The sequence below is a fragment of the Clarias gariepinus genome, chromosome 23, assembly GCF_024256425.1.
Source record: "Clarias gariepinus isolate MV-2021 ecotype Netherlands chromosome 23, CGAR_prim_01v2, whole genome shotgun sequence".
NCBI lineage: Eukaryota > Metazoa > Chordata > Actinopteri > Siluriformes > Clariidae > Clarias > Clarias gariepinus.
This window is the reverse complement of record NC_071122.1, coordinates 24893656-24920443: the sequence shown is the minus strand read 5'-3', so window position 1 is coordinate 24920443 and position 26788 is coordinate 24893656. Positions and strand designations below refer to the sequence as shown.

The 26788-nt window shown below is 36.4% G+C and overlaps 1 pseudogene; it reads right to left on the bottom strand.

Moving 5' to 3' along the window:
- Positions 1-26788, bottom strand: LOC128510946 (inter-alpha-trypsin inhibitor heavy chain H3-like; annotated as a pseudogene).

The following is a 26788-nucleotide window of genomic DNA, read 5'->3' as shown; positions in this document are numbered from 1 at the left end:
GAAAATAAGATTCATATAATCAGCAAGGCATTCTACAGCTGTGAGACAGTAAAGTCAGAAATCTCTCCCTGCAGGACAGACTGTAATGGTACAAGCCAACAATCCACACTAGGGGCTGCATGAAATCTGTAGTCGATGGCAGAGCTCCTATAATAAAATAGAAACATATCATTTAAGAGCATGTATATTATATAAAAAATTATGTAAAAATGTAGAATTGTTTATTTGCTTACTTCGATGCCCCAACTTCCTGGTTGTGGATTTTGAGCTTTGATCCTGAGAGCTCTTCATAGTGAAGTTCCTTTTTTCCTTAAATATTAAATAAAAAATCTTAAGTAATTGTCAGTAAATTATTTTGCTTAATCAAACAAGCTACGTGACAACGCACATCTTCCTTTTTTCACCTCATGTAAAAAAAAAAAAAAATGCTTTTTGACAGTCCGGCTGTCAAAATCCTGTGATTTGGAATAACTATTCAGCCTGTCTCAGGTGGACATCAATGAGAATCTTTATCATAAATGAAAAAATGTGAATTTTACACTACCTTACCATTACTCTTGATTTAAACACCAATTAATTTAATTTGACTTTGCTTTTGTGTTGTGTATTACCCAGAATGCCTTTGGTGTTAGGATTTTTTGGTTGTTGATGAATAACAAGCCACAGCAACAGATCCTCCGTTTTTTTATGAAGGAGGAAAACAACACGTACACTTCCCATGGTGACGTCTAATTCATTGCTCCTTAGAAATATTGACACACTGTGGAATGACAAAATGATCAGTTAGTTAAGTATGCCTTAGTAACTTTTTAATGTAATAGTGTTTTATTATAATTTAAACCACGTACACTTTTAAAAGGAAAAAACAACACAGGTATCCTCCCCCTGTTATATAGTGTGTGCACTCAACTTCACAGGGCTACAGTATATTTCTAATGGCTCAGGCAGGGACTAGTTAATCCGTTTAGGCAAACTATGAAGTTAGATAGAGGAGAAACTGAGCAACAGCTGTTGTGAGTACTAAAATATATTTGTGAAATATGTTTTCTTTTTGCATTATTAGACAAGTGATGTTTGGGACTTGCCACCAGGACATTAAAAAACGGTGAGCAGTTATCTGCTTACTATGCAGGAAGGAAACAATAACACATTACAAGGAATTCGGGAAACATCTAGGACCATGAGCTCCTTACCCTCTGAGCAAAGTATTGCATTTGGTAAGTCAAGGAAATGTGCACAGCTGGCAAAATCACATTAGCTGCAGTATGCCTAGTACAGTAGGTAGTCAACCAAATTGCCTATTACCGCTGTGCTCATCACCGCAGCATAATGGCAACGGGCAAAATAAATCAGTTGCATTTCAAAGTAATTTGTGAAATGACTGCCAAAAGGCGCAAAGTGACATTTTTAGTTTCTGCAGTTTTTAAAAATGTAATTAGAGCTTAAGTCACAAAAAATCATATGTTGACGAAACACTACAGTGATGGTAATTTCCACAACCGAGTACTTTATACAACATACATAAAAAATCTGAACTAGAGCTATTGACATTTACTGTACAATAGTGAGTAAAAAACAAAACATCGGTTTAATGTTGTTTAGGCAGATGATCAAGTTCACTAGCTGATAATTTTATTTGTAAAAAGAATCAAGTGTTGTATCCTATCTGTTTGTATCTGTTTATTGTTATTATTTTCAAAGATGTTACATTTAATGACATCAAACTTTAAGTATAGAAATAACTAGAAGAATAGAACATTAGAATAACTTAAAAATTTAATTTTCTTACATTTAGGTAAATGTTTCATAGGTTTTTCAGGAATTTTGTTGTACTAAATATTTATGCAGTACACTCCTATGCAGTACAAAAAAATGCTGGGTAAACACATTGTTGGGTTGGTTCATGCTGAGTCCAATGAGGTGTAGTGAGTTATTTACAAATGAACATCTGTTATTCTCCAGTTTCTCAAATGGTAGCATGCAAAATGTTCGAAATTAAATATGGAGAATATAATATTCAAGATTCAAGATTCAAATAACTTTATTAATCCCAGAGGGAAATTGCTTATGCTCGGTTACAGGTGCTCACAGTTGTTAACTAAGAAAGGTAATAAAGAATAAAGGTAATAAATAATAATAATAATAATCTTAAAAAAAAAAAAAAAGGTCTTAAAACAGTAAGTACCATAAGAATATGACTCAGGGCCACTTGTAAGTATTGCACAGTAATCTAGTATTGTTTATGTAATATTGTATTATTGTATGTAATCTTGTATTACATATTTTATTAGGAAGTAGTATTGCAGTAATTATATTATTAATATGGTATGTGATAATGTCCTGTTGTGTAACAGTTAGTGAAAAATCCACATACATGTGTGTATGAGTTACAGGGAAGACTTGTAAATTTTTATGGCCGTTGGGAGAAAGGATCTTCTGTGGCGCTCTGTGGAACACTTGATAGTAACCAGTCTCTGGCTGAAACTGCTCCTCTGTTCAGCAAAGACACTGTGTAGCGGGTGAGAAGGATTGTTCAAAATGGATTGTACTTTGGATAGAATCCTCCTCTTTGCTACTACATCCACGGAGTCAAGCTCCATGCCTAGCACCGATCCGGCCTTTTTAATTGACTTGTCCAGTTTGTTCTTATCAGACACCCTAATGTTACCACCCCAACAGACCACAGCATAAAAAATGACACTCGCCACAACGGTTTCATAGAACATCCGCAGAATGGTGTTAGAGACGTTAAAAGACCTGAGCCTTCGAAGAAAATACAACCGACTCTGTCCTTCCTTGTAGAGTGCTGTTGTGTTGAGTGACCAGTCAAGTTTGTTGTCCAGATGGACTCCGAGATATTTGTATTCAGAGACCATGTCCACTATCTCTCCCTTTACAGATATAGGAGTCACAGGGGTATTGCTTCTCCTAAAGTCTACAACCATCTTCTTTATTTTCCTGATGTTTAGTTGTAGGTGGTTATGCTCACACCAGGAAACGAAGTCATCCACCACAGACTGGTACTCAGAGGTGTCACCCTCCTTTACACACCCAACAACCACAGAGTCGTCAGAGAACTTCTGCAGGTGGCATGACTAACCTGTTATATCTAAAGTCAGATGTATATAGGGTGAAAAGAAACGGAGACAGTACAGTCCCCTGGGGAGCTCCAGTGCTGCAGATCAAAGTCTCGGACACACAGTTCTGTAGTCGGACATACTGGGGACGGCAGGTCAGATAGTCCATGATCCAGGAAACCAAGCGGGTGTCAATGTTTATGTTCATTAGTTTCTCCCCCAGTACTGCCAGTTGGATGGTGTTGAAGGCACTGGAAAAGTCAAAGAACATCATCCTTACTGTGGTCCTAGGCTTGTCAAGGTGAGAGTAGGTACGATGTAGCAGGTGTATTATGGCATCATCGACTCCCATGAACGGCTGATAGGCAAACTGAAGAGGGTTCAGAGAGGACTTCACCAGGGGACGAAGTGTATCCAGGATCAGTCTCTCGAACACCTTCATAATGTGCGATGTCAAAGCAACAGGCCTGAAATCGTTCTGGGCACAAGGACGTGGTGTTTTGGGTACCGGCACAATGCATGATGTTTTCCACAGCGCAGGGACTTTTTGCAGAGACAGGCTCAGGCTAAAGAGGTACTGGAGGACACCAAATAGTTGGGGAGCACAAGATTTCAGGACTCTCGGATTGATCTTATCCGGACCTACAGCTTTTGTAGGGCTGATCTTCCTGAGGCCATGCTTTACCTGATCCACTGAGATATTGATTGCTGGGAGTGCAGAAGTAGTGACTGTGACTGATTTCTTTGTAGGGGAGGACATAGGAGCAGGAGAGTGTGGATTGGGGCTGAATATAAATATGGAGATGACTGAAACATTGTTTCACTTTTTGAAAGTGTGAGTGATGTGCCTAACTTTTTTCAGCAAAGCCGCTGTTATTCTTTTCATAAATATGTAAGACTTAGTCACACCTCTCTGGTGACACCACACACACACACACACACGCACACACACGCTCTCTCTCTCTCAGATCAAAGCATACAGACCATCAGCACATCACTCCCCCAAACAGCGCAGCAATAAGCATTTACTTACATCTAAGTTATTTACATAAATCAATGATCAATAGCTCATAATGCATAAATTTAAATTATTTATTTATACAGATGTACCAGTTTTACATGGAAATTTACAGGCTTGTCACTGAATGATTTACCCTGACAAAGAGCCATATAAGATGTATTATTTATAGTCTAAATAAAAATTCTTTATTAATTGTGGGCTACTGTTATTTGCTTATAATATTAGTTATATTGTAAGTAAATTTAAATAAGGTTTGGGCTCCAGGATGTTGAGGCTACATCGTGATCCTGCTCTTTAATTTCCTATGTGGTCTAATCAGCACTCAGCCGCACGCATAAGGTTTTCGCACCGGCAGAAGTGGACTAATGATTATCAATGCATCGGGGAAAAACAGCAAGGAGACTCTGACCATTTTATTAATATATTGATAAATTAGTGATTTCATTGTTTTCGGCTGTAGTGATGAAGGTAATAATGCCATCTTGTCATCTACACAACAGTGGATGGGGCTATATTTAAGTTTCATACAAAGTACATAATCATAAAGATTTAATCCTGGACTTCCAGGTGTTTTTGTGTTGTGATGTTTTGACATTACAAGCTAGCACATTTATATTTTGTCCTTACCTGTCTGTTTCCAGGCTGCTGGTCTCTGTCTGCCCCCATACAAACTCCACACTCGTCCCTTGATCAGAGTAGACACTTGTGGCAGTGCTCACATTTAGCGTCGCTGTTTTATAATGAATAACAACTAGCTGGAAACCTTTATCTGAAAGTTGTCCATTTATAGATATGTCTATGGAGAAACAAAATGAGAGAGAATGACCAGTGGAAATAACATACACTGTGTCCTAAATTGTCCCCAAGATCATTGCAGTGGGCTTTTAGTATCATAAATGCTTTATCAACTGTGGCTTTATTAATTCGCATTCTTATTTTGTGACAATCTATTTACATTATGTGAAGTTGTGTACATTTTGGGACATTTTTTAAAGTAAAAAGGTTCTATCTACTAAATCAAATGGAATGTGTCAACCCAGCAAGAGCATACTGTACGGCATCAAACTTAAGAATGTTTAATGTTAAATCTGAAAGAAAAAAAAAATGTGGATATTGAAAAAGTTTTGGATACTAAATTCAACTCAATTTTCTTTAACACTTTTAACAATGGTCATTGTCTATTAATCATAGCCCTAGATGTGGATGCAATTTTACACTAGTTGCTTATTAGGTTGTTAGCAGTAAGCATAATTTTGTTTATTTTTGGCTAAGCATCTCTCTGTATTCTAGTCAAATTTTCTTTGGTTGAGGGGAAAAACTGTCAAAGTTATAGAGAGAGGAATTTCCCTCTAACCAAACTGCTTACATATGCCACTTCAGTACACCTAAACATTACACTATACGCCTGCTACCTATACATACACATCATGTAACATTTGTAATCTGCTCATTGCACACATTTACAGTTTTATTTGTTTTATGCCTATAGTTCATTGTATTTAAATATTATTAAGCTTAATTATTGTTATTGATTTCTGCTGGACTTTAATAGTTTTGGGGTTAACCACTCCGCATTTCTCTACCTGCTGTACCCTTTATGTTTTTATATGACAGAAAAAACCTTGGAAGCTTCCAAACCTTTAAATTACTCACCTGATGAGTTGTCTAAGAGGAGGCGGAGCTTCTGGTCTCCAGGTGTGTCATAACAGATCTGTTTTGGCTGAGCAGAGATTAAAAACCTCACACTACTCACTGAGTGTGCATGTGTGTGTGTGAGAGAGAGAGAGAGAGAAAGAGTAAAGACCAAAAACATCCTGCAAACTGATGGAATGAGAATAAGATGCAACAAATTTTGATGTTCGAATTTATTTAATAGTACCTTTAGGCTCGGAAATGGGATCTATTCTCATTAGTCTGAGCCTGGATGGTCGTCGTTGTCGTTTTGAAGGCATAGATAGTCGTTTATTTTTTTGTCTTCTTTGATATCCTAATAGTATGTAACAGACAAAAAAACATGGAAAATTAATGTATTGCTGAAAGAAATTTTATGAACTTTTACCAACAGCAAAAGCAAAACATGCCTAATTTTAAATTTTTAAAACTTTTTTATTCTTTACTGCAGACCCAATATAGGCATAGTGCATAATCTACTGCAGATTCTCATATACGTAACACAAAACTAAAGCATATTATACATATACATATGCTGCACATACCCGATTCCTTCAATGGAGGAATAAGGTACCTCATACCTCTGTCCTGGTAGTCTTTAACGATAAAAAAAAGAAAGCAATTTTTTTTTATATAAGTGTCAAAATGTCTATAAAGTGTCTAGAATGTGTACAATTTAACTAAAAAATCCAACAGATTTTTTGGGAGAGGGAAAAAGAAAAAAATCTATTTTGTAAATGTAGGTGCATAACTGCACACCCTCTGATATTAGAGGATTTGTTCCAAGTTAACCAATCACATTTCAACTTATGTTAAATAGCTGTCAGGACACGCTTGGCACTATTTAAAGTAACTCCGATTAACCCTAATTATACAGCAGTTAGTTCTGAGAATGTATGGACAAGCGGCATTCCATGACTGGTGATAATAGACATTATCATCACTAGGACTGCCTGCCAAACCCACATTCAAAACCAGCAGAAGCACTTTCAGCAAGAAAATACACCTGATAATATGTCATCTTAAACAACACTATGTTAAATAAACATAATCTGTTAAAAATAAAATGGTGTTTGTGGGACAGTTGTATAAAAGCATTCACATTCGGGGTCATGCTATAGTACTGAATATTATCACGGCTGAGATGCCTTTGATTATATTATGCCGGCTAAGATTGCATAAGAACCATGCTGATATTCAGTACAACAGCATGACCTTGAGTATTTGTATTGTTTAAATAGGATTCAGCTGTTCTAGTAGGTTTTTCCTGATTTTTACTTAGATGCATCTTTTGGCAAAAGCCTTGCCAAGAGCTTACAAAGCATTAAAGGGATATTATTGTTATAGGGTATAAAATTTGCAAAGCTTTAAATATATTGTGGCGTGGGCGGGGCAGCGACTGTCGACCATCATGCCTTGCAAGGGGTTCTCTGTGTTCACCCTGTTGGGGAAGGTTGTTTGTGCTGGGGGCTTCGGCCATGTTTGTGTGTGGAGTGTGTGTGTGACCTATTGAATGTGCTCTGGTTCATGCTTAGGCTGAATTGGGTGTAGGTTCTCAAGTGAATGTATTGCTCATGCTATACATGCTGTGTGACAAAATAAAGTACTCCCAGCCATTGCATTAAGCAGCAAGTAAGCTCTCTCGTCTCTCCAGCATCCTTTCCGGCAGTAAAACGCTACATTGGTGTCAGCCCTGACGGGGCTAGTGCGAGCAAACCAGGGCAAGCGGAGCAGTGAAATTAATATTCCGGCACTGGATCTCGGAACGGACTCATCGAGAGTCCCAGCGGCGGAGCAAGCTACAGCGCTGGTAACATTATCGCTGTTTGTTTCACCAACCGCAGCTTTATTATAAATGTAATAAATTATTTAAAAATCTATTTTGAAGTTAATGTGGACATAGATGAATCGGCACACTGACTTACGATTCCCAACTGAATAGCTTTTTTTCCCCCAATCTTAAATGTTAAGATGTCGAGTCTAGTTTGCGAAAATAAATAGATAAAATGAATATAAGATAACTTAGGCATAAATTTGTTGTGAAAAGTACTGGGCATAAACGAATCTCTGTTTTCTGTGCATAATGCCTCCCTTCCACTTAGCCGAATTTGCTACTTCTTGGAGCTCCTTAATGACTCCTTACAGACTCTTTTGCGCTCAGTGAGAGTTCTCTTGTTTTTGTTCACATTGCATGAAAAATTTCCTCCCGATACTATGTATAGGAAATTTGGAATATGTTAAAAAATTTCAGCTGCCCACTCTTGACATTAATGCTTCAGTAAGCCTTGGTATCATTTCTTAAGCGCCATTAGCGCCTTACATTTTTTGGTGCATTTATGGGTTTATGAACGAGTGAGGTCTTGATATACAAGTAGTATACATGCGCTTTTTCTGCCGAGTGTCACATGATCACAACTAAGCCGATAGTTTTTCTCTCTCTCATACTTGTAGTACAAGTTGTCCTACACAGTATACATTCATATATTCACTTTGATATATTGATGCTTTGATATACAAACATGCTTCTGGAACAAATTATGCTCACAATCCAAGGTTTAACAGTAATGAAAAATGAAAAAATTAACACAGTGATATTTTAGGAAATAGTGCTGATTGAACACGATTGAAAGATATATTACATGTTGCAGTTTGATCCACAATAAAACAGTTTTAAATGTCATAAATCTAAAATGTTATAGATTTCTAATAATGATGATAAATTTACCATATAATTTTTATTTCTAAAATATGTGGCAAAGCTGACAACCTTTAAGAAAAGCTTGCAGAAAATAAAGCATATAGTTTTGTGTGCACACACATGCGATGCCCCCACCACGCACACACCGTACCTACCCCTGCATGACTCAGGTTCTGTATAATCTAGAAGAACAAAGAAAATTACAACATCTGCATTGAGTTTAATCAAACACAAAACACTGCATCACTGTTTACATTCACAAGAACATTAAAGGTCTAACACAGGTGATTAAGAGAGAATCAAACAAAACACACAATATGTCACGGTTCCTGCATACACCCAGAATCAAGTCACAAAATAAAAAAATAACACACATTAAACTGTGCAGTCAAATGTATTAGGTATGAAAACTACTGAAGAAGGAAAGCAAAAAGCAAAGGTAATAATTTTGAAAAATAATAATGATAAAGTATAGTCAAAGAAGAATCATTACTGACACAAAACAAGGGGTGAAAAAAAGAAAAGGAAAATAAAAGATCCTGAATATAAATTGAAATTGTGATTCTCTCCTTCATGTGCGCTTTTCTCTTAATTATATTTATAAGCCTTTGAGTGTCTTATGAATACAAAAAATGCTACAGTACATGATTAAACTCAATGCAAATATTTTAATGTCACTGTAAATACTGACATGTATTTCTCTCTTTAGAATACGGTCATTGCCCTTATTATTTAATTCTTCAACTAGTTCATGGTATTATCAATTTCTCAATTATTAAGGGCTTGGTATAACATTAAGTTCCTTAAGAGCGCGCTATTGAAACGTTATCATGTTCCTGTTATATCCATTGTTACACTATTATATGAAGCAACATGAAACACAGGTGCCAGAAATTTCACTTGTTCAACTCATATTTTATGTTAAAACCAGCAGTTTATTGCAAGAGTTTTTTTTTTTAACAGAGGAGAAGAATCTGAGAAATCACAAATTAGTTAAATTGTATTTATTTAATGGTTCTGTCACAAGCCTTTTTAGTCCTAGTGTACTGTTTAGTACAGAATGTCAGGTTCATTCTAAATAAATCTCTTGTAGTTTTAATAAAGCATGTTAATTGCATAAACTGTACTTGTGCACTGATGGTCAGTAGTTTTGAAGAATGAACATTCGGGACTGGAAAATTTGTTTTGTCAAGTGCTTGATAAAATGTCATAAGTCAATTAAAAAACATTCATACAATTTGTTACTACTTTTTTGTATAGAACATAATCCACTACATATACTACATAATTAACTTACCTTCAAAGTAATTGGCATCTGTACAAACAAGCATAAAAATTTATACATTTCCCCATAAGGAATTATAAATTAGTAAAAATTATCTGTTCATTTAAAATTGATAAGTGGCATGTTTACATATACCATCATAATGTGCAGGCCCTTGCCCAGAGCGTAGTCGTATTCCTAGACCTGGGTTACCCCTGGGAGGTCCGGTACCTTGGATAAAACAATAAAAAAATGCTTAAAAGGCAAAATAAGCAAGCAAAAATGTCCCATAAACTAACACTATCTTGTTGTTCCAGGGAGAATAAAAACAGTGTATGCATCAATGTGAAGTCTGCATTAATGATTAATTTGTGAGAATAATGTTGTGTTCATTTACACTTAATGTTCGATTGCATCAAGAAAGGACAATTATTTGGTTTTCTGCTACATTTTATTTTTACTTAACATACCCAATGTAAGATATTAAAGTAACCTGAGACACAAATGTAGTATGTTATCAAAACACCATGAGATGATATTTTAAAAAGGAGACTAATGTTCACGGTGAACCACAAGTATTTCAAAATAGAGTGCTTTAAATGTAGTATATTAAAATAATCTGTAGCCTAGATTATTCATCCTCCTACCTTTTCCTCTCTTGTTTGATATTAACTGCACTGGGCATTTGGTAACAAAAGAAAATAAGATAATACAGTGGAACCTTGGATTATGAGCATGATTCATTCCAGTATTTCATTCCATGATTCATTCCAGTATTTCAAAACACTCGTAAATAAAATTTCCCCATAAGAAATAATGTAAACTCAGACTACTCGTTCCACAGCCCAAAAAAATTAAAACCTAAAAATAATGAATACAAAATCTAAAGTAAAAATAAAACAAATTAACCTGCACTGTAAAATTAAATCCTGACAGATAAGTGTTTCCTTTCATGTGTGCAGGCGCTATGTGTGTGTGTTTGTGTGTGAAGCTAAAGTAAGAGGAGAGGAGGAATCCGACCCACCTCTCCCTTTTTTCGTCTTACAAGGTGACCCCTCCTCCTCTCTTATTTAAGTTTCACATACACACACATTAACAGAAAACTGTTTTTAATGAAAAAAATTAACAAGGAACATCACTAATAACACTTACGTGAGCGCATACTAATGGAATCAATGCTGTAAAATAATATTAAATAAATAATATTATAAAAACAAATTAACCTGCACTTTACCTTTGAAAAGAATCGCGACAGAGCAGTGTTTCCATTAGAGAGAACAAGTGTGTGTGTGTGTGTGTGGAAAGGCGAGAGAAGGAGGGGTGTGTTTGTATGTGAATCTTTGCTCGTCTTGCGGAACACTCGCAAACCGTGTAACTCACAATCTGGGGTTCCACTGTACTTAGTATACTTATTGCCGAGTAATTGTAAGTAGTTGTTTTTACCAGTGCCTCTACTTATTAATTTACAATTGAAATATATATTTAAAATATACTGTATAGTTGGAATAATTCAAAAGAAGCTGATTGATGATGTTATAGCAGTACAAATAACTAACGTGATAAATAAACAAGACAGTCGTAAACAAAATAAATGAAATATTTGTCATTATTTTTTCCCATTACATACATTCTTTTGTGCCACTGGGGGCCACTTAAATTTTTACCAGCTGTTCACTAAAAAAATCTACCTGTAAATTAAAATTAAGGTAAAAAATCCACTTAAGTAAAATATACAAATTAAACAAAAATAAAAATGTCATGATAAAAATTAGTATGCTTATGTTAGACTCATAAAATAAAGTTAATGTATGTATAATAATAACTGTATTTTTAAACATAATGTAAACATGTAGAAGCTAAATGAGGCAGATTATTGTGTGTAACCTTTAAATTAAATAAAGAAGAACATGAAAACCTATTGAAAAATTGGCTTGCTTGATGATTTTTAATATCCACTGGGTTTTTAACCCATGCTATCGTATCCTGTATACTTACTCCGATGAACTGTGCTTGGCTCTTCCCCTTCTTTGGGTTTGTGGGCGACCTGTGTCTCATTTTCTTGTGGCTTGGTGACAACCATGGAGGTGAGTGGAGTCACAAATTCATATTTGAGAGAGAGATCCAGAGCTTTTTTCCTGGCTGCTTCTTTCTCATCCCCTTTAAGTGTCACTCTGAAACACATGAATGCAAAACTTAAAACATGGTTTAAAATCAGAAAGTTATTTATGTAAAGCATTAACAGGGTGATCACTCACTCTTTCTCCAGGAGCTGTTTGACTGTAAGATAAGCCCACAGTCTCTGGATGAAGTTTTCATGTTGTGGTAAAACATCAATGATGTCTTGTGTAGACACGGAGTCCTGGTAAGTAACTTTTGAGCCTATCTGTAAGTAATAAAGAGATAAAAAAGTGGGAGATAGCCTGCAAAATAGATACTCTGGTTAAATATGTAAAGTGTTGGTGTAAAGACTATTGATCTCACCAGTCCACTCGGGTTTCATCGAATCAGACTGTAGTATTTACTTTTTTACTTGTGCATGATTAACATTGACAAATAAGTAACAGATGTACAGGAAACGGTAACTTAAGAACAGGGCCCGGTTTCTTGAAAGCTTCTTATCGCTAAATAGTTCGTAAGTTGTACCTTAACCTCTCTCTAACGTTATGGCGCATTTTCCAAAACGTTCGTACTCCTAAGTATCTCTTAGGTAAGTCACACATTCGTAAGGTTGGTCATTCTTAGCGTGGTTTCAGCTCAAGACACTGGTCTCCGCCACTGTGCAGCAGTCTTTATAAATCAGCGGTGTATGGAAGCACATTATGGCACGTTATCAAAGTCGTATTAATGATGGAATATACTGTAGGCCTGTTTAAGAATTTTATTATATTTGATATCAAAACTAATAAGGGTGACTTTTAATGAGCCTATTTCATAATGTGACTAATGCATTAAAATTGGCAATCACTTTTAATATTGAACAGGTGGCAAACAATTTGGCAGCGATATAGCGTGTTGAGCCGCGTGGTTCATGTAAATTCTTCCTTTAGGCAAAACTTCAGCCCTTTTCATATTTTGCCTGAGGTGGCTATTTAAAAAAAAAAAGGTTTCACCTTCCAAGGCAACAGATTATGGAGCTTCCTGACCTGCTTAGACCTGCGCTTACTAGGCCAACGCGTCATACTTACGCTACACATCATGTCCAGCTGCTTGCTGCTTTTTGTTTAAAATATGTTTCATTGATCATTAGCCATCATTCATGACTGGATGGCATTTTTCTTTTGACACGTTTTATTTTATGATGAAATTTGATTTAGATAAATAAGAAAATAAACTTGGGAGTTTCAAACCCTGCATCCGTTAATTTGTCTGAGTGATTGTAATGCTTAATACAGCTATCTCAGCACTGCGGTTTGACTAGCTGTGAGATACGGTGTTATACCCCTAACCCACCTAGACGGTTTCGCGTGATGGCCAAAAGTAGGGTTTATCATGGTTCACTGCGGGTTTTTGCGCTGTGATTACGTTTGCATCTTTCCTCTTGAAAAATGAAACATGTTTAATCGCGGCAGCTCGCGGTGCCTGACATCGTATCTCACCATGAGTTAAACCGTATAGGTGAGATAGAGGCATTAGGCACGTGATCGCCCCAAGTGCTTACCCAATGTTCCGCGAAGATCTGCAAGGTCCGCGAGCTTCCACATGTTAAGCATGTTTTATTTTTTTTTGCAGGGTAAGATAGTAAAAAGACAGCGCCTTGTAACGTTGGATGTAAGAGGCAGCTACTTAAGAAGACTCCTAAGGGACAATTCGAGAAACATACTTAGAAAAGTAAAATATATTTTAAGAGTCTTTTTAGCGCGTCAAGAGTGTGCGTTATCAGGAAACCGGGTCCAGAACTGTAGGAGCACTGGGGTTCTTACTGAGATTGCGATGACCTCAGTTTGTAAAGTCTCCAGGCTGTTGTCTGTGATTTGTCCCGCCACCACAATCTCGGGCCGTTATAATACTGCCTGAAACTGGTCTGGGTGAGATTCGCTGTTCCGTTGTAGTTTATTTGAACATCAGTTAAGAGCGGCGTGGCCACCTCCTCATAGAAGCCCTAAGCATGAAAGCATGAAATGGAGTTGAAGCTCTGCCTAACAAGCACATGGAAATGGATATAACTGAAAATGACCCCTATGCTGTATCTCACCTGTAGCTGGAGGTCAGCATCTGAGTCCTCATAGATCCTGCGAGCAACTCCATCATTTTCCAGCGCCATTTTCTCCAAGAAATCAAAGTTAACATCAAATCCAAACCCCAGGCAGTAAAGTGGAAATTTACCATCAATGGCCTGTTTGACATTTTCCTGAATTCTCCCTGTGTTGGTTTCACCTGTGGGGGACAGTCCTTACTAAGGTTCTAGTGGAGTAAATAAATGCATTAATACATGTCATACTACATAAAGACATTTTATCCTGAATAGTATGCATTACAATTTCAAAACAATAAAATTAAAAGGTAATTGAAAGTTAAAAGTGTGTCGATGGTTACAGTATTGTTAAAAGCTAAAACCTCATAATTCCAATTGTGCACGAACTTTAATGGAATTAGATTTTTTATTGTACTAAGGTTATGTCACTTATTTAAATGCATACTTATAATTGCATAATTGTTTTATTTTACAACTCACTAATGTTGTAATTTAATTTTGCTCAAAACATTGATTTAAAGTATAAAAAATACTAGGGATGCACCGAAATTTCGGCCGCCGAAAATTTTCGGCCGAAATAGCATTATCGGTTTCGGCCGAAACGTAAGAAAGCGCCGAAAATAAAAGCCGAAATTGTCGCCATGCCTCTCCCATCCTCCCGTCTCGTTCGCGCTGTCATTACGCATCAAACACGGAGTATGTCAGCGGTTTGGAAGCACTTCAAAGTTTCAGATGAGGACAGCAAAGTTGCAATATGTTACAGAAAGAAATTTTATTTAGTTTTGTTATTGTTAAACAGCCTTATTACTGTTATTTATTATCAATAAAAGTTTGATTGCTTAATTAATTTGTAGTTTTTTTAATACAAACAAAAAGAAAATATTTTAAACATGTTTTTTTAATGAAGCCATTTTCGGTTTCGGTATCGGTTTTCGGCCAAGTGCATCCAAAAATTTCGGTTTCGTTTTCGGCCCAGAATTTTCATTTCGGTGCATCCCTAAAAAATACATTAAGGCAGGTTATTTCCTTTGAGGGTATTAAAACTTAAATATATATTGATTGTTGCAGTATTGTCAGCTAGGATTTTTTAACTCCAGCATCTTGATATCCAACCTCTGCTGAAGTTGAACATTTGTGAGCAAAGCATTAAGACAACAGTGGATGATATTACAAAAAACTGTTTTAAGGCATTTTCTTTTATATTTACACCATAATAAATTAAGCAGCAGATGTGGTCAGTAGGAATTGGCCATAAGTAAATGAAGCAGCAAAAAAAAAAAAAAAAAACCCTCTAACAATGTCAGCAAAAAATAAAAAAAAAACTCTAACAATGTCAGGTTTAATAATACAGTTTAACCCTTTTATACCTGTAGTAGGGTCTCCATCGGTAAGCAGGATGAGGATGGAGGCGGAGCCGTCTCGGGGGTATCTATTGATCATATTCACCCCCTTCAGCACTGCAGCATTGATGTCTGTGGCTGAGTGGATGATCAGTAAAAAATAATTCATAATTTATTTAATACATATTAAGTTATTTAATACAATGAAAGAAATTTATATTAATAGACAGCTGTTTTGTCTCTGCAGAGGTGCAAGGAATCGCCACTGGAGGGTAATGTTTAGTTTTTTGTAGTTTTTGTTTGCAGACTCAGTTTCCCAAAAGGCACCTCGGTCAGGTGAACGAGGTAGCTCATTAAATTCCTTATACCTGTTTAGTCTGGGAAACTGGGTGAAGCATTGATTGTTAGTATTTACTGCCATCTAGTTGGGCACTTTTGTTTTGTATTTTGGTTTGTTTATATTTTGGTTTGCCTTATATTTTATTTCTTGAGTTTGTTGTACCATAACCTAGAAGCATGTCCCAAGGCACCAGTTGTCTTAGTCTTTTGTGGAGCAAATTCGGTCTTGTGCAGTCTTGTTTGTATCACCAGGTTTTGTAAGTTCTGTTTGTGTCTCTAGTGTTGCTGTAGTCCCTTGGATGTTTAGGTCTGGTATGTTTGGCTCCCTCGATGTTTAGGTCTGGTATGTTTGGCTCCCTCGACGTTTAGGCCACTGTATGTTTGGCTCCCTCGATGTTTAGGCCACTGTATGTTTGGCTCCCTCGACGTTTAGGCCACTGTATGTTTGGCTCCCTCGACGTTTAGGCCACTATATGTTTGGCTCTCTTGATGTTTAGGCCACTGTATGTTTGGCTCCCTCGATGTTTAGGCCACTGTATGTTTGGCTCCCTCGACGTTTAGGCCACTGTATGTTTGGCTCCCTCGTGCCGTGTTTAGCTAATAATCATGTTAAGCCCTAGTCCTGTCTGTAGTCCCATCTCTCGTCCCCCTGTGTCTTTAGCCCTAGTCCTGTCTCTAGTCTCTGATCTCGTCTCTCGACTCCCCGGGTCTCTAGTCCAGTCCCTCGCCTTTCTGTGTCCCTCGTACCTCCGTGTCTCTGAGCTTGTTCGTGTCCCGTTTCAGCTACATGCTTAGCTTGTCTGCAATGTCCTGTGTATTGTCATTAAGCCTGTGTGTCATCATAAAGCTTGTGTTTCGCCATTGAGCTAATGTCCTTATGCCCACAGCAACATCATTAGCCATTACCACCCCTTTATGACAGGAGGTTAGATTATAGCACATGTTTTATCATGTACAGTTTGTTGCAGTCGAAACCAAACATTTTTATTTGCAGTATTTGGAACAAATTAAATAGAATCTAGCCCGACTTTTTCTGCCAAAGCTCTTATCACATTATTTAAATTGTGTAGACACATTTACGCAGTTTTTCTAAACATATTACTTATCTCCTTCTTTGTTTTACACCTGGTTTTCTTTATGTTGTATTAAAAATCTGTTTGTGTACTGCTCTTTCCTTGTTTTATAAAACTTTTCTTGTAACAATAGGTTTGTAGCTCGGATAAGCTCGGAATATCATAACTGAATGACTAATACAGCTTTGATAATAATTCTCAAGAGTTGTGATTTTAACCACCACCAGTGTTGGGGAAGTTACTCAGAAAAAATGATCTACTACAATAATAACTAATATAACTACTTTAAAATTGTAATTTGCTGAACTGATTATTACATGTAAAAGTAATCAGATTACTAATTACGTTACTTTCAAGTTACAGTGAAACCTCGGATTACTAGCATAATTCAGTCCGGAAGTGGGTTTGTATTCCAAAACGCTTGTAAAACAAATTTAATTTCCCATAAGAAATAATGGAAACTTAAATTATTCGTCCTACAGCCCACATAAATACATAAAAATAATTAATACACAATATAAAGTTTAAATAAAACAAATTAAACTGCACTTTACCTTTTAAAAAAGTAAAAAATAAATCCCGACAGGTAAGTGTTTCCCTTTCTGCAGACACTGTGTGTGTGTGTGTGTGTGTGTGTGAGGCTAGAGTAAGTGGAGACTCTTGCTTTCAGCCCCTCCTGTCTTCCCCTCCTCATCTTACACAGTAAAACTGTCTCCTTTCGTCTGAATTAAACACACACATTAACGGAAAGCCTGTTGTTCTTCCCTAAATTATTAAAGCTTCTCCGCCTTGTTTTAATGTTGCTTGCGACAGAGTAACAGCCCGTTAATTTATGCTCGTGTAATGATAAGATGGACAAACTGGTCGATGCACCGGTTCTTTTATTTTCTGCATTGTCAGGTTATACTAGAAACTTTCGGGTGAATCCTCCACTTATACATATACAACAAAAAAAACTACTAAAGAACAAAACTCAGGCTCTATAACCTAGCTTACATCTCGCATTCGCGTTCACACACACCGGACTGTATTACCCACAATGCATCTCTCGCACTGGACTACACCTTCCGTAAACAGCGTTCATAAATCAACGTCTCTTTCCCGCTACACTGTTTTATCTAAAATTAGCCATAAACTTCGCTCATGACACTCGTGTGAGCGCAAACTAACAATCACTGCTGTGAAGTAAAACAAACAAACAAACAAACAAATTAACCAGCACCTTACTTCTAAAAAGATTAGCGACAGAGCTGAGTTTCTTCGAATTGTGTGTCTCTCGCCTTCATTTCTGTGATCGTGTGTGTTTGAAAAAGTGGCTTCACACACACAGTGTCAAATTACGCTCGCAAATTACACACACACACACCGCGATGAGGAAGAAAACAGATTTTTAACCCTTGTATTGAGGTTTTTTTTCGCTTTACTCGCGCGCATACATGTGTGTTATAAGAAATAGTACACGCGTGCACGGATGTTAATTATACCAGTAAGAGACGAGCACTAAGACCGCAGCGCAAGAGAGAAAAACTGTTGGCTCAGTTGTAATCACGTGACGCTCGCCGTCAAAACAAGAAGCACATGCGTGAAAGATGATACTTGGTGCACCAAGACAATGCTCGTTTTTCAAGTCATAATTTATTACAAATCTTTGCTCGTTTTGTGGAACACTTGTAAACCGCGATACACTTAATCCGAGGTTCTACTGTACTTTGAAAACACCTGTTACAGCGTGCACCTGTGATGGACGTGTGTCTCAATCTGTTGTCGCTCCTCACTTACTCCATAGGCTCCCTATGTTGACGCCCTGCAGGTGCATGAAAGGGCAAGGTCAGGCCGGCTGGCGATAATTAATGTTAACGGATCTAGGGCTTTCTCTGCGTTAAAAATATTCCCTTTTTCCCTCTTCCTCCCTCCTTCAACCCTCCTTCCTCGTTTTTTCTCAATTAAATTACCAATTTTCCTGTAAGACCTAGTGCAAAAAAAAAAAAGTCAACCGTTACATCAAATGTAAAACTACAAAGCTCTCAGACGATTGATTAAAGTGCATGCTTATTAACTGATGCTACCATACAAAACGTGATTTTAAAATGCATTTGATTAATTTTTAAACACTACATTTATAACACTAGTAACATAATATTATTGACATTGGTAAATTACAAATTACATGCATTTAAAATGTAATGTGTTACATTACTGCCTTATCCAAAAAAGTAATTATATTACAGTAACATATTTAACAGTAACAGGTATACCCTACTCTGACCACCACTACGATCCCTCAATTTTGATATTCAGTATTGAAAGTGACTGTACCTCCTCTATCATTAATGTTCTTTACAAAATCTTTTGCTTCATTCAAATTCTTCTCTGTGGCCTGGACGAGTTTGGCTTTCCAGACATCTATCCTGGAGTCAAAGATTATCAGGCCGAAGTAATCCTCCTGAGCAAGATCTCCCAAAATCTTTAGCATCGCTGTACGAGTCTAAAATGACAAAAAACTAAAAACTAAAAAAATAAATAAATCCCACAGTATATAATGATAAATAAAGCTCAAAATAAAATGTAAATTCACAAAGAGACTCAATAACACATCTGATCATCTTTACCTGAGCCATTTTCCTGCCACGCATAGAGCCACTTCGGTCGATGATAAAAACCACATTTTTGGGGATTTTCTGAATGTCTGTGGGTGCAAAGTAGTGGACGAAATATCCGTTTGATGCCTGAAAATGTGAGTAAGGGTTTTAAGTATAATAAAAACAAATAAATAAAAAATGTTGTTTCAGATCACAAACAAGGGAGTCTAAATAGTAGGATATGGCTTTGTTGTCCTTTATTGTACTTAATAAAAAGCAACTGATGCGCTAATCTTTTTACATTCAATTTTATGTTTCTATAAATAACCTGTAGTTCTCCATTTTGTTTTGGTCTCTTCACATCGTACTCTATGATCAGGTCTCCGTTTAGTCCATTTTCTCCACAACCTTCACACTTTGTCTGCTGCTCACGAGCAGGGTAAAAGTTCACCCATGCCTGCACATGCAAATGAGTGTGTGCAGTTAATTATTTAGCTTTGTGTTATAATTGTGATGCATTGTATTATAATATAACATGATGAATCTAACAGTTACATAACTTTAACATTTCTCACCTCTTTGGTAGATGAAGCCAGAGTACTGGTTACAGCACTGGACAGCTCCTGAGTTTTCAGCCCTCCTTTAATCTCCAGGAAGGAAATACCCGGATGCTCATTAATGTAGACATCGATCTAGTGGGGACAACTTGAATATAAGTTTTTTTTAAAAGGCTACAACTAAAGTAGTTTTTATTGTGTTTGATTAACTCAATGTACAGTAAGTCATATCTAGCAAGGTAACATTGTTAAACATTGTTACGATGGGAAAATTGCCTACTGACATTGAATCTATTGTTTGTTAAATTAGCAGTACAAAATCATTTGGACCAAAACAGAGATGTTGTTTGTCCTTTATGTCCTAAATCACCTTGAAATCTGCCACCACCTGCATTGGTTGAGCGTTGATTTGTAACTGATATTTGCCCAGCCGTCTCTTTAGCAGCTCTTCATAGGTGAGTTCAAAGGTCACCTTACTGAAAGCTGCCACCGTCACTGAGGTTTTAAAGTCCTCCAGAGTCCGTCCTACTGAGCTGAAGTCATAACAAGCATCATTAATGTGTATAATAGTGGCAATGATAGTTAATTAAATAGGTAGAAAGTTAATTAAACTGGTTAATTTATGTCTTAAAACTTAAACTGAGTCTTTCAGTGTAGTTTCAAATAAGATAATAAAGGTATATCTTATGCTAAAAAGCTTATCTTATTTTAATTAAAGTAAAAGATACACCATAATATCTTAATTAATGGAATAATACAGGTGTGTAAGCATTCTTTCTTATTTCTATTCCTGTGATACCTGACAATCCCAGCACTTTCTCCTCGAGATACTGCTTGACTGTACTGTTGTTGTGCCGCTTCTTTCTGCTTTACAACTCCATCATACGTCTTTCCCTCTATGGTCCTGATGAGGAGGTTTTTAGACATATCTTTTTGTATGTGTTAAATTTTATTCTATACAGTTAAACTACAATTATAGAGGCATGGACCTGTATGCTAACAAAATCTGAATATAACCTTGGCTCCTCGCAGTTCCCCACCTGACCAATTACAGGTTTTATTGTAGTTTATCTGCTTTTAGTGAGCACTGTTATTTGCTTCAGGCTGGTTCTTCTTGTTATTCTGCAAAATCTTTTTGCACTGCATAGCTTTTTTTTAATTAACTGTAGCTCTTTGGCAAGTTGCTAAATCATCACAAAAACTTTAAGTTTTATAACTTACTGTAGATCAAGTAATGCTTTATGCTTTGAGTCGTGCAGTGTATGACCATGCCATGCATCAAGCACAGCTTCTCTGGGTTTATGGAGTTTGCTCAGGTTTATTGTTATTTATAAGCAGTGGTTGTTCATTCAGAATTTTCCGCCATTTGAGCACCTTTCAGATTGTGAGATGTTTACCAGCCAAACACTGTACGAAAGGGAATGCCCTGCCTTGGATACTGCTTATTGACGGATCAAACTGAGCCAATGTGCCCTAAGAAGCAGTTCATTAAATCTTTAGTCCTCACGCTCAGGTCTCAAGCATTATTTACACTAATCCTCTCTTGGTTATTCCACTCTCTCTTCTGTTATCCAGAATCACTTAATGGATGAGAGGTGTATGATAATTACATTTATAATGAGTTAATTAAACATGCATGAATGGTTTATTTACATGTTTTGTTAGAAAGGGGTGTGCACACCTATGCAACCAGCTTTACTTTACTTCTGGCTTTTCTTTTTTCTACTTTCTTTCTATTTGTAACACGTGGTGAAGTGTTTAAGACTGTGGCCTTGCACCTACAGGGTCCCATCCTTAGCTGTGTGTGGAGTTTGCACGTTCTCCTCATGCTTGGTGGGCTAAAGCAAATTGGTGTTCCCAAGTTGTCTGGTGTGTGTGTGCGTGTTGTAATTGATAGGCACCCTGTTCAGGGTGTATACCTCCTTGTGGCCTAAGTCTCCTGGGAAAGGTCTGACATTTATTTTTTCGTATTCTAAAGGCCTGTCAATTTAACAGAAATGTACAGCTGCAGCTAAAAGTTTCGAGAAAGATACAAATATACATTTTCACAAAGTGTGCTGCTTCAGTGTTTTTAGATCTTTTTGTCAGATGTTACTATACATAATTATATGTATATAGATTCCGCAAGCACCATTTTAAATAAATGTGTTGTGCCTCATAGAATATCCACCAGATGGCGCATGGAAGGACTTTATCTAAAAGCCAGACCAAGTACAACAAAGTATTGTGTGTAATAAGTTAGCCTAAAACAATATTGTTTCCAATGCTGAAAAAAGCATGAATTTTATTTTGCTTTACAATAGATCTTTCATGATGAATTTTTGTATATGCGCTTTAAATTATGTCCATAATAATTATTTGAGATGTCCTAAATTGTGCACAAAAATTCATAATAAAAAGTTTGTCGTATAGTTTTTGTAAAGTCTTAACAGGGATATGGCAATGCCTTGGTTCAAATTGTCTGAAAATTAATTTCGTGATTTGATAGTGTTAACTATGTGAATGTCATGCTTCGTGGATATGTCAAAATCAACATATCTGGAAAAAAAACAACTCACCTACACTTTAAAAACTGTAGCATTTTAATCAAAAACACTTATAAATCCATGCGCAGATATGACCAGATTTCTCTATAAAAATACCAACATACTCCCACAGAAATGCAACAAAATCAAATAGGCTACATAGGCTACTTGCTAAATAAACGCTGGCTTTTCCATGGCGACAGCGCGCTCCGATGTGAGCTGCTTTATTCAAGTCATAATATAATATAACATATTTTTGTTTTATTGTTTATTTTTTTTATAAACATAAGAATTGCATTCCAATAGAGGTTTTAAAAAACGTGCTTCATATTTTTTGTTTCTCTCAAAAGAAGCGTGTTTGTGTGAGGAATTTAAGTGTATAGGTGTAAACCGCTGACACGTCAATATGAGTCCTGGGAAGCAGATATCAATGGGTTTTACATATTTATGAAAAGTCACGGATTATTCAGTGAAACAAAGATTATTCTGCTGAAAAGTTACATCAGGCTTTATACACCAAAAAAAAAGAATTTAGTTGTTTTACTATGGACACACCCGAGAACAGAGACACACACACTGCATATCGTACTGTGTATGACTGTGTATGTGACAAATAAAATTTGAATTTGAAATTTGTCTGCATAGTAAAAAGGTGCAATATTATGGTTTCCATCATTTTTGTATATAGAGAAAACTCCCTGTCCTCCAGATGGACAGTCCGCCACTGCCCACAACTGTTCATAAATTAAAATAAATCAAGATCGAAAAATATCAAATTCAACTATGAAGTCTGATGTAATTGCTACCATTAAACATGAAACTTTCCCCAAGAAAATGACTTGTTGCTTGAATCCACGCAAAGCGCTTCAAGCTTTTTTGCTGTTTGTGTCCAGTACTAAATAATTATTTGTGGTCTGAGTATGTTATTACTGATCCCCCAAAAATGCAACAAAACACAAACATATACTTGCTAAATAAATGCTGCCTTTTGCAAAATGCCTTTGTGAACAGTTTTATTTCATTGATAAGCAGTGTTGGGGGGACTTTGTAACGCGTTAGAGTATTTGGATTACTTTTTTGATGTAACGAGTAATCTAGGGCGTTGGGTCCACCATTTAAGTACTCAGGTATTTAGTTGTTCCCAATGAAAAGATGGAAAACTAGTCACAGCGCCAAAACTCGAGGTAAATTATGATGAACCGTACTTACGGCCGGCCACTGTGTAGGTGAGAGGGGTACAGTATTAGTAGGTAACAAATTATGGGTCAAACCTTCCTGAGTGATGATGGTAGAATGATTATAAAGGTCTTGACTAAAACAAGGTGCATGAGTTTTTATTTTCTGCAATGGAAAAGTACTCGAACTAGTTACTTTTATCAGAAAATAACACTTTAATGTAACTGATTACTTTTTTAATGACAGTAATTTTGTAATGTAATTAGTTACTTCAAAACATAATGTCCTCCCCACACTGTTGATAAAATACTCACAATGCAACGTCTGTGAATGCGTTGACTTTAAACCCAACCCATGATATTTTTTCTTTTCATGTGAATAAATACTGGTTTGAGATACTTACAAAAGAGGCCTGCAATAAATGCATAAATATGTAGGTAGTTCTGATTAAAAATCAGGGTGGACACGCTGGAATGTAAGTAAAACCTGCATTTATGAGACTCAAAAATGTAGTTACAAAAACACAGAGAAAAAGAAAAAAAAGGAATTGGCAAAGCTGGCTCCACTTTGTTCATGTCATGTCAGTATTTACAGTGACATTAACATATTTGCATTGAGTTTATTTAGCACTTTTAGTATTCATAGCAAAAGCAAAGATAATTATTTAAATATAATAATAATTTAAAAATATATATAATTATTATTATTATACATTCACAGCACTACTACTACTATTAATAATAATAATAATAATAATAATAATAATAATGAATAGAGAAAGCACAGTCAAAAAAGAATCATTATTTGATACAGAAGAAGGAGAAAAGTAAATAAAGAATAAATACATTAATATTCACAGTTTATGCTTGAAACATTTATGAGCTCTGTCGCTTGCTGTCGACAGGTGCCTAAGAAAGATTAACACATTAATGGCTGCCCGTGCGCTGGTGCGGCAGTTCATGACATCCCTTTCCTTTAGACGCACATTCTTAATGGCCACAAATATTATTGGTGATAATATTAAACATTATTCATAATAATAAGTTTTTATTTTTAAGGTCTTTTTAAGGTTGGACGTGTAAGCATTTCACTGCATATCGTTCTGTGTATGACTGTGTATGTGACAAATAAATTTTTTATTGAAAGTTTATTAAGTTTGCTTTAAGGATGCTGGTGGAGAAGTACAGAGAAGGTAATAAAGAGTTGCATTGTGTCTTTGTAGATTTAGAGAAAGCGTGCCGAGAGAGGAGCTGTGGTGTTGTATGAGGACCCTTTTGGTTTGCTCTGGTGATGGACAGGATGACAGATGAGGTTAGACAGAAGTCTCCATGGACTATGATGTTTGCAGATGACATTGTGCTTTGTAGCAAGAGCAGGGAACAGGTGGAGGAAAATTTGGAAAGCAGATGAATGAAGCTTAGCCACAGCAAGATGGACTACATGTGAATGAGAGGAACCTAAGTGGAACGGTAAGGCTACAGGGAGCAGAGGTGAACAGGGTGCAGGACTTTAAGTACTTAGGGTCAACGGTCCAGAGCAACGGAGAGTGTGGAAAGGAGGTGAAGAGGGGGGTACAGGCAGGTTGAAATGGGTGGAGAAAAGTGTCGGGTGTGTAGTGCGATAAAAGAGTATCAGCGAGAATAAAAGGAAAGGTGTACAGGACAGTGGTGAGACCAGCGATGCTCTACGGCTTAGAGACAGTGACGCTGAAGAAAAGATGTTGAGGATCTCTTTGGGAGTGACAAGAATGGATAGGATCAAGAATGAGTCCATCAGAGGGACAACCCATGTTAGATGTTTTGGAGGTAAAGTCAGAGAGGCCAGATTGAGGTGGTTTGGACATGTTCAGAGGAGAGATGGTGAATATATCGGTAGAAGGATTCTATGGTTTGAACTGCCAGGCAGGAGGTCTAGAGGAAGACCAAAGAGGAGATTTATGGATGTAATGAGGAAGGACATGAAGTTAGTTGGTGTGAGAGAAGAGGATACAGAGGATAGGGTTAGATGGAGGCAGATGATTCTGAATGGGAACAGCCGAAAGACAAAGAAGAAGAAGACATTAAGTTTATTACAGTAAGCAGATGACTTTTTAAGCAGCTAAAAATTTATATTTTTGTCATCTTAAATATGTTTGGCCACATCTGTTGACTTCTATTCTGTGGAAAGTATGCATTCTTTTATGTCCAGATGTAATATTTAATATTTGCTTGAGTCTGTTTTGGGAATTACAATTCTTTCTATACTGTATCTGCCAGTGGATTTGGTGATTAAAGATGACTGCTGGATTTACATTCTATACAATCTCACTAATTCTAATATTTAATAAATTACTTAACCATAATTAGACAATTTTAGCAAATGATTTTCTTTAGGAAGACTAAAGACAATAGAAGACTATAGATTTGTTGAAATTACACATTTGTGTTTGACTTACATCCTGAATTTGCTGATGAAAGCATTCTTGGGTATCTTGACCTGGAAATGAACTTCTTTGGACTCATTGAGCCGGTTCGCCACACGGCTTGTGATGACTGTGATGGCGTAGCGGCTGTTTACTGTGCAGTTGATGTGGAAACTGTAGATGTCGACATTCTGTTGCTGTGTTGAGGGAAAAACGGTACAATTAAGCCTTTTCTAAATGAATTTCTTATAACATGTCCAGCTTGGATAAACCGAGTTATAATCCTTACTGGACATTAAAAGTGAATAGATATTTCACAGCTAATGTGATTTTCAAGTGTGAATGATCTTTTTAAACATATTTAATGTCCAATCAGTTGTGCGTTTTATTATCACACATGGACTGCGGTGTATTGAGGCTTTGTTAAGGCAAACACACTGTCTATTCCAGTAACTTCTGCAACACAAACAGAACAACTCAAACAAATCAGCAGACTTTCACCCCAGAGTTGCTCTATATTTTAAATTAAAAATACATGTTTTAAATTAGGTATAGAGTTTTTATTAATGACCAAAAGAGAATTCAAAGAAATTGACCAACATTGTCAACTTAAATTTAAAAGAAAACATTCTATTTATGTACTACTGAAAAAAGCAACCTGTTCATGCTTTAATAAGACAGCAGAAGAATAAAATCTAAATTAGCAAAAGTCTTTAAAAGTGCCCATTTAAAAGTACAGTTAGGTGAGATAATATAATTGAATATAAAAGCAGAGGATTTGTGGAAAACTCTGACTGTACCTGACGAAATGGGGCCGAAGTGACACAGAGAAGTAAATGTCCAAGGATCGTTAGTACCAATGTGGTTCGCTCCAT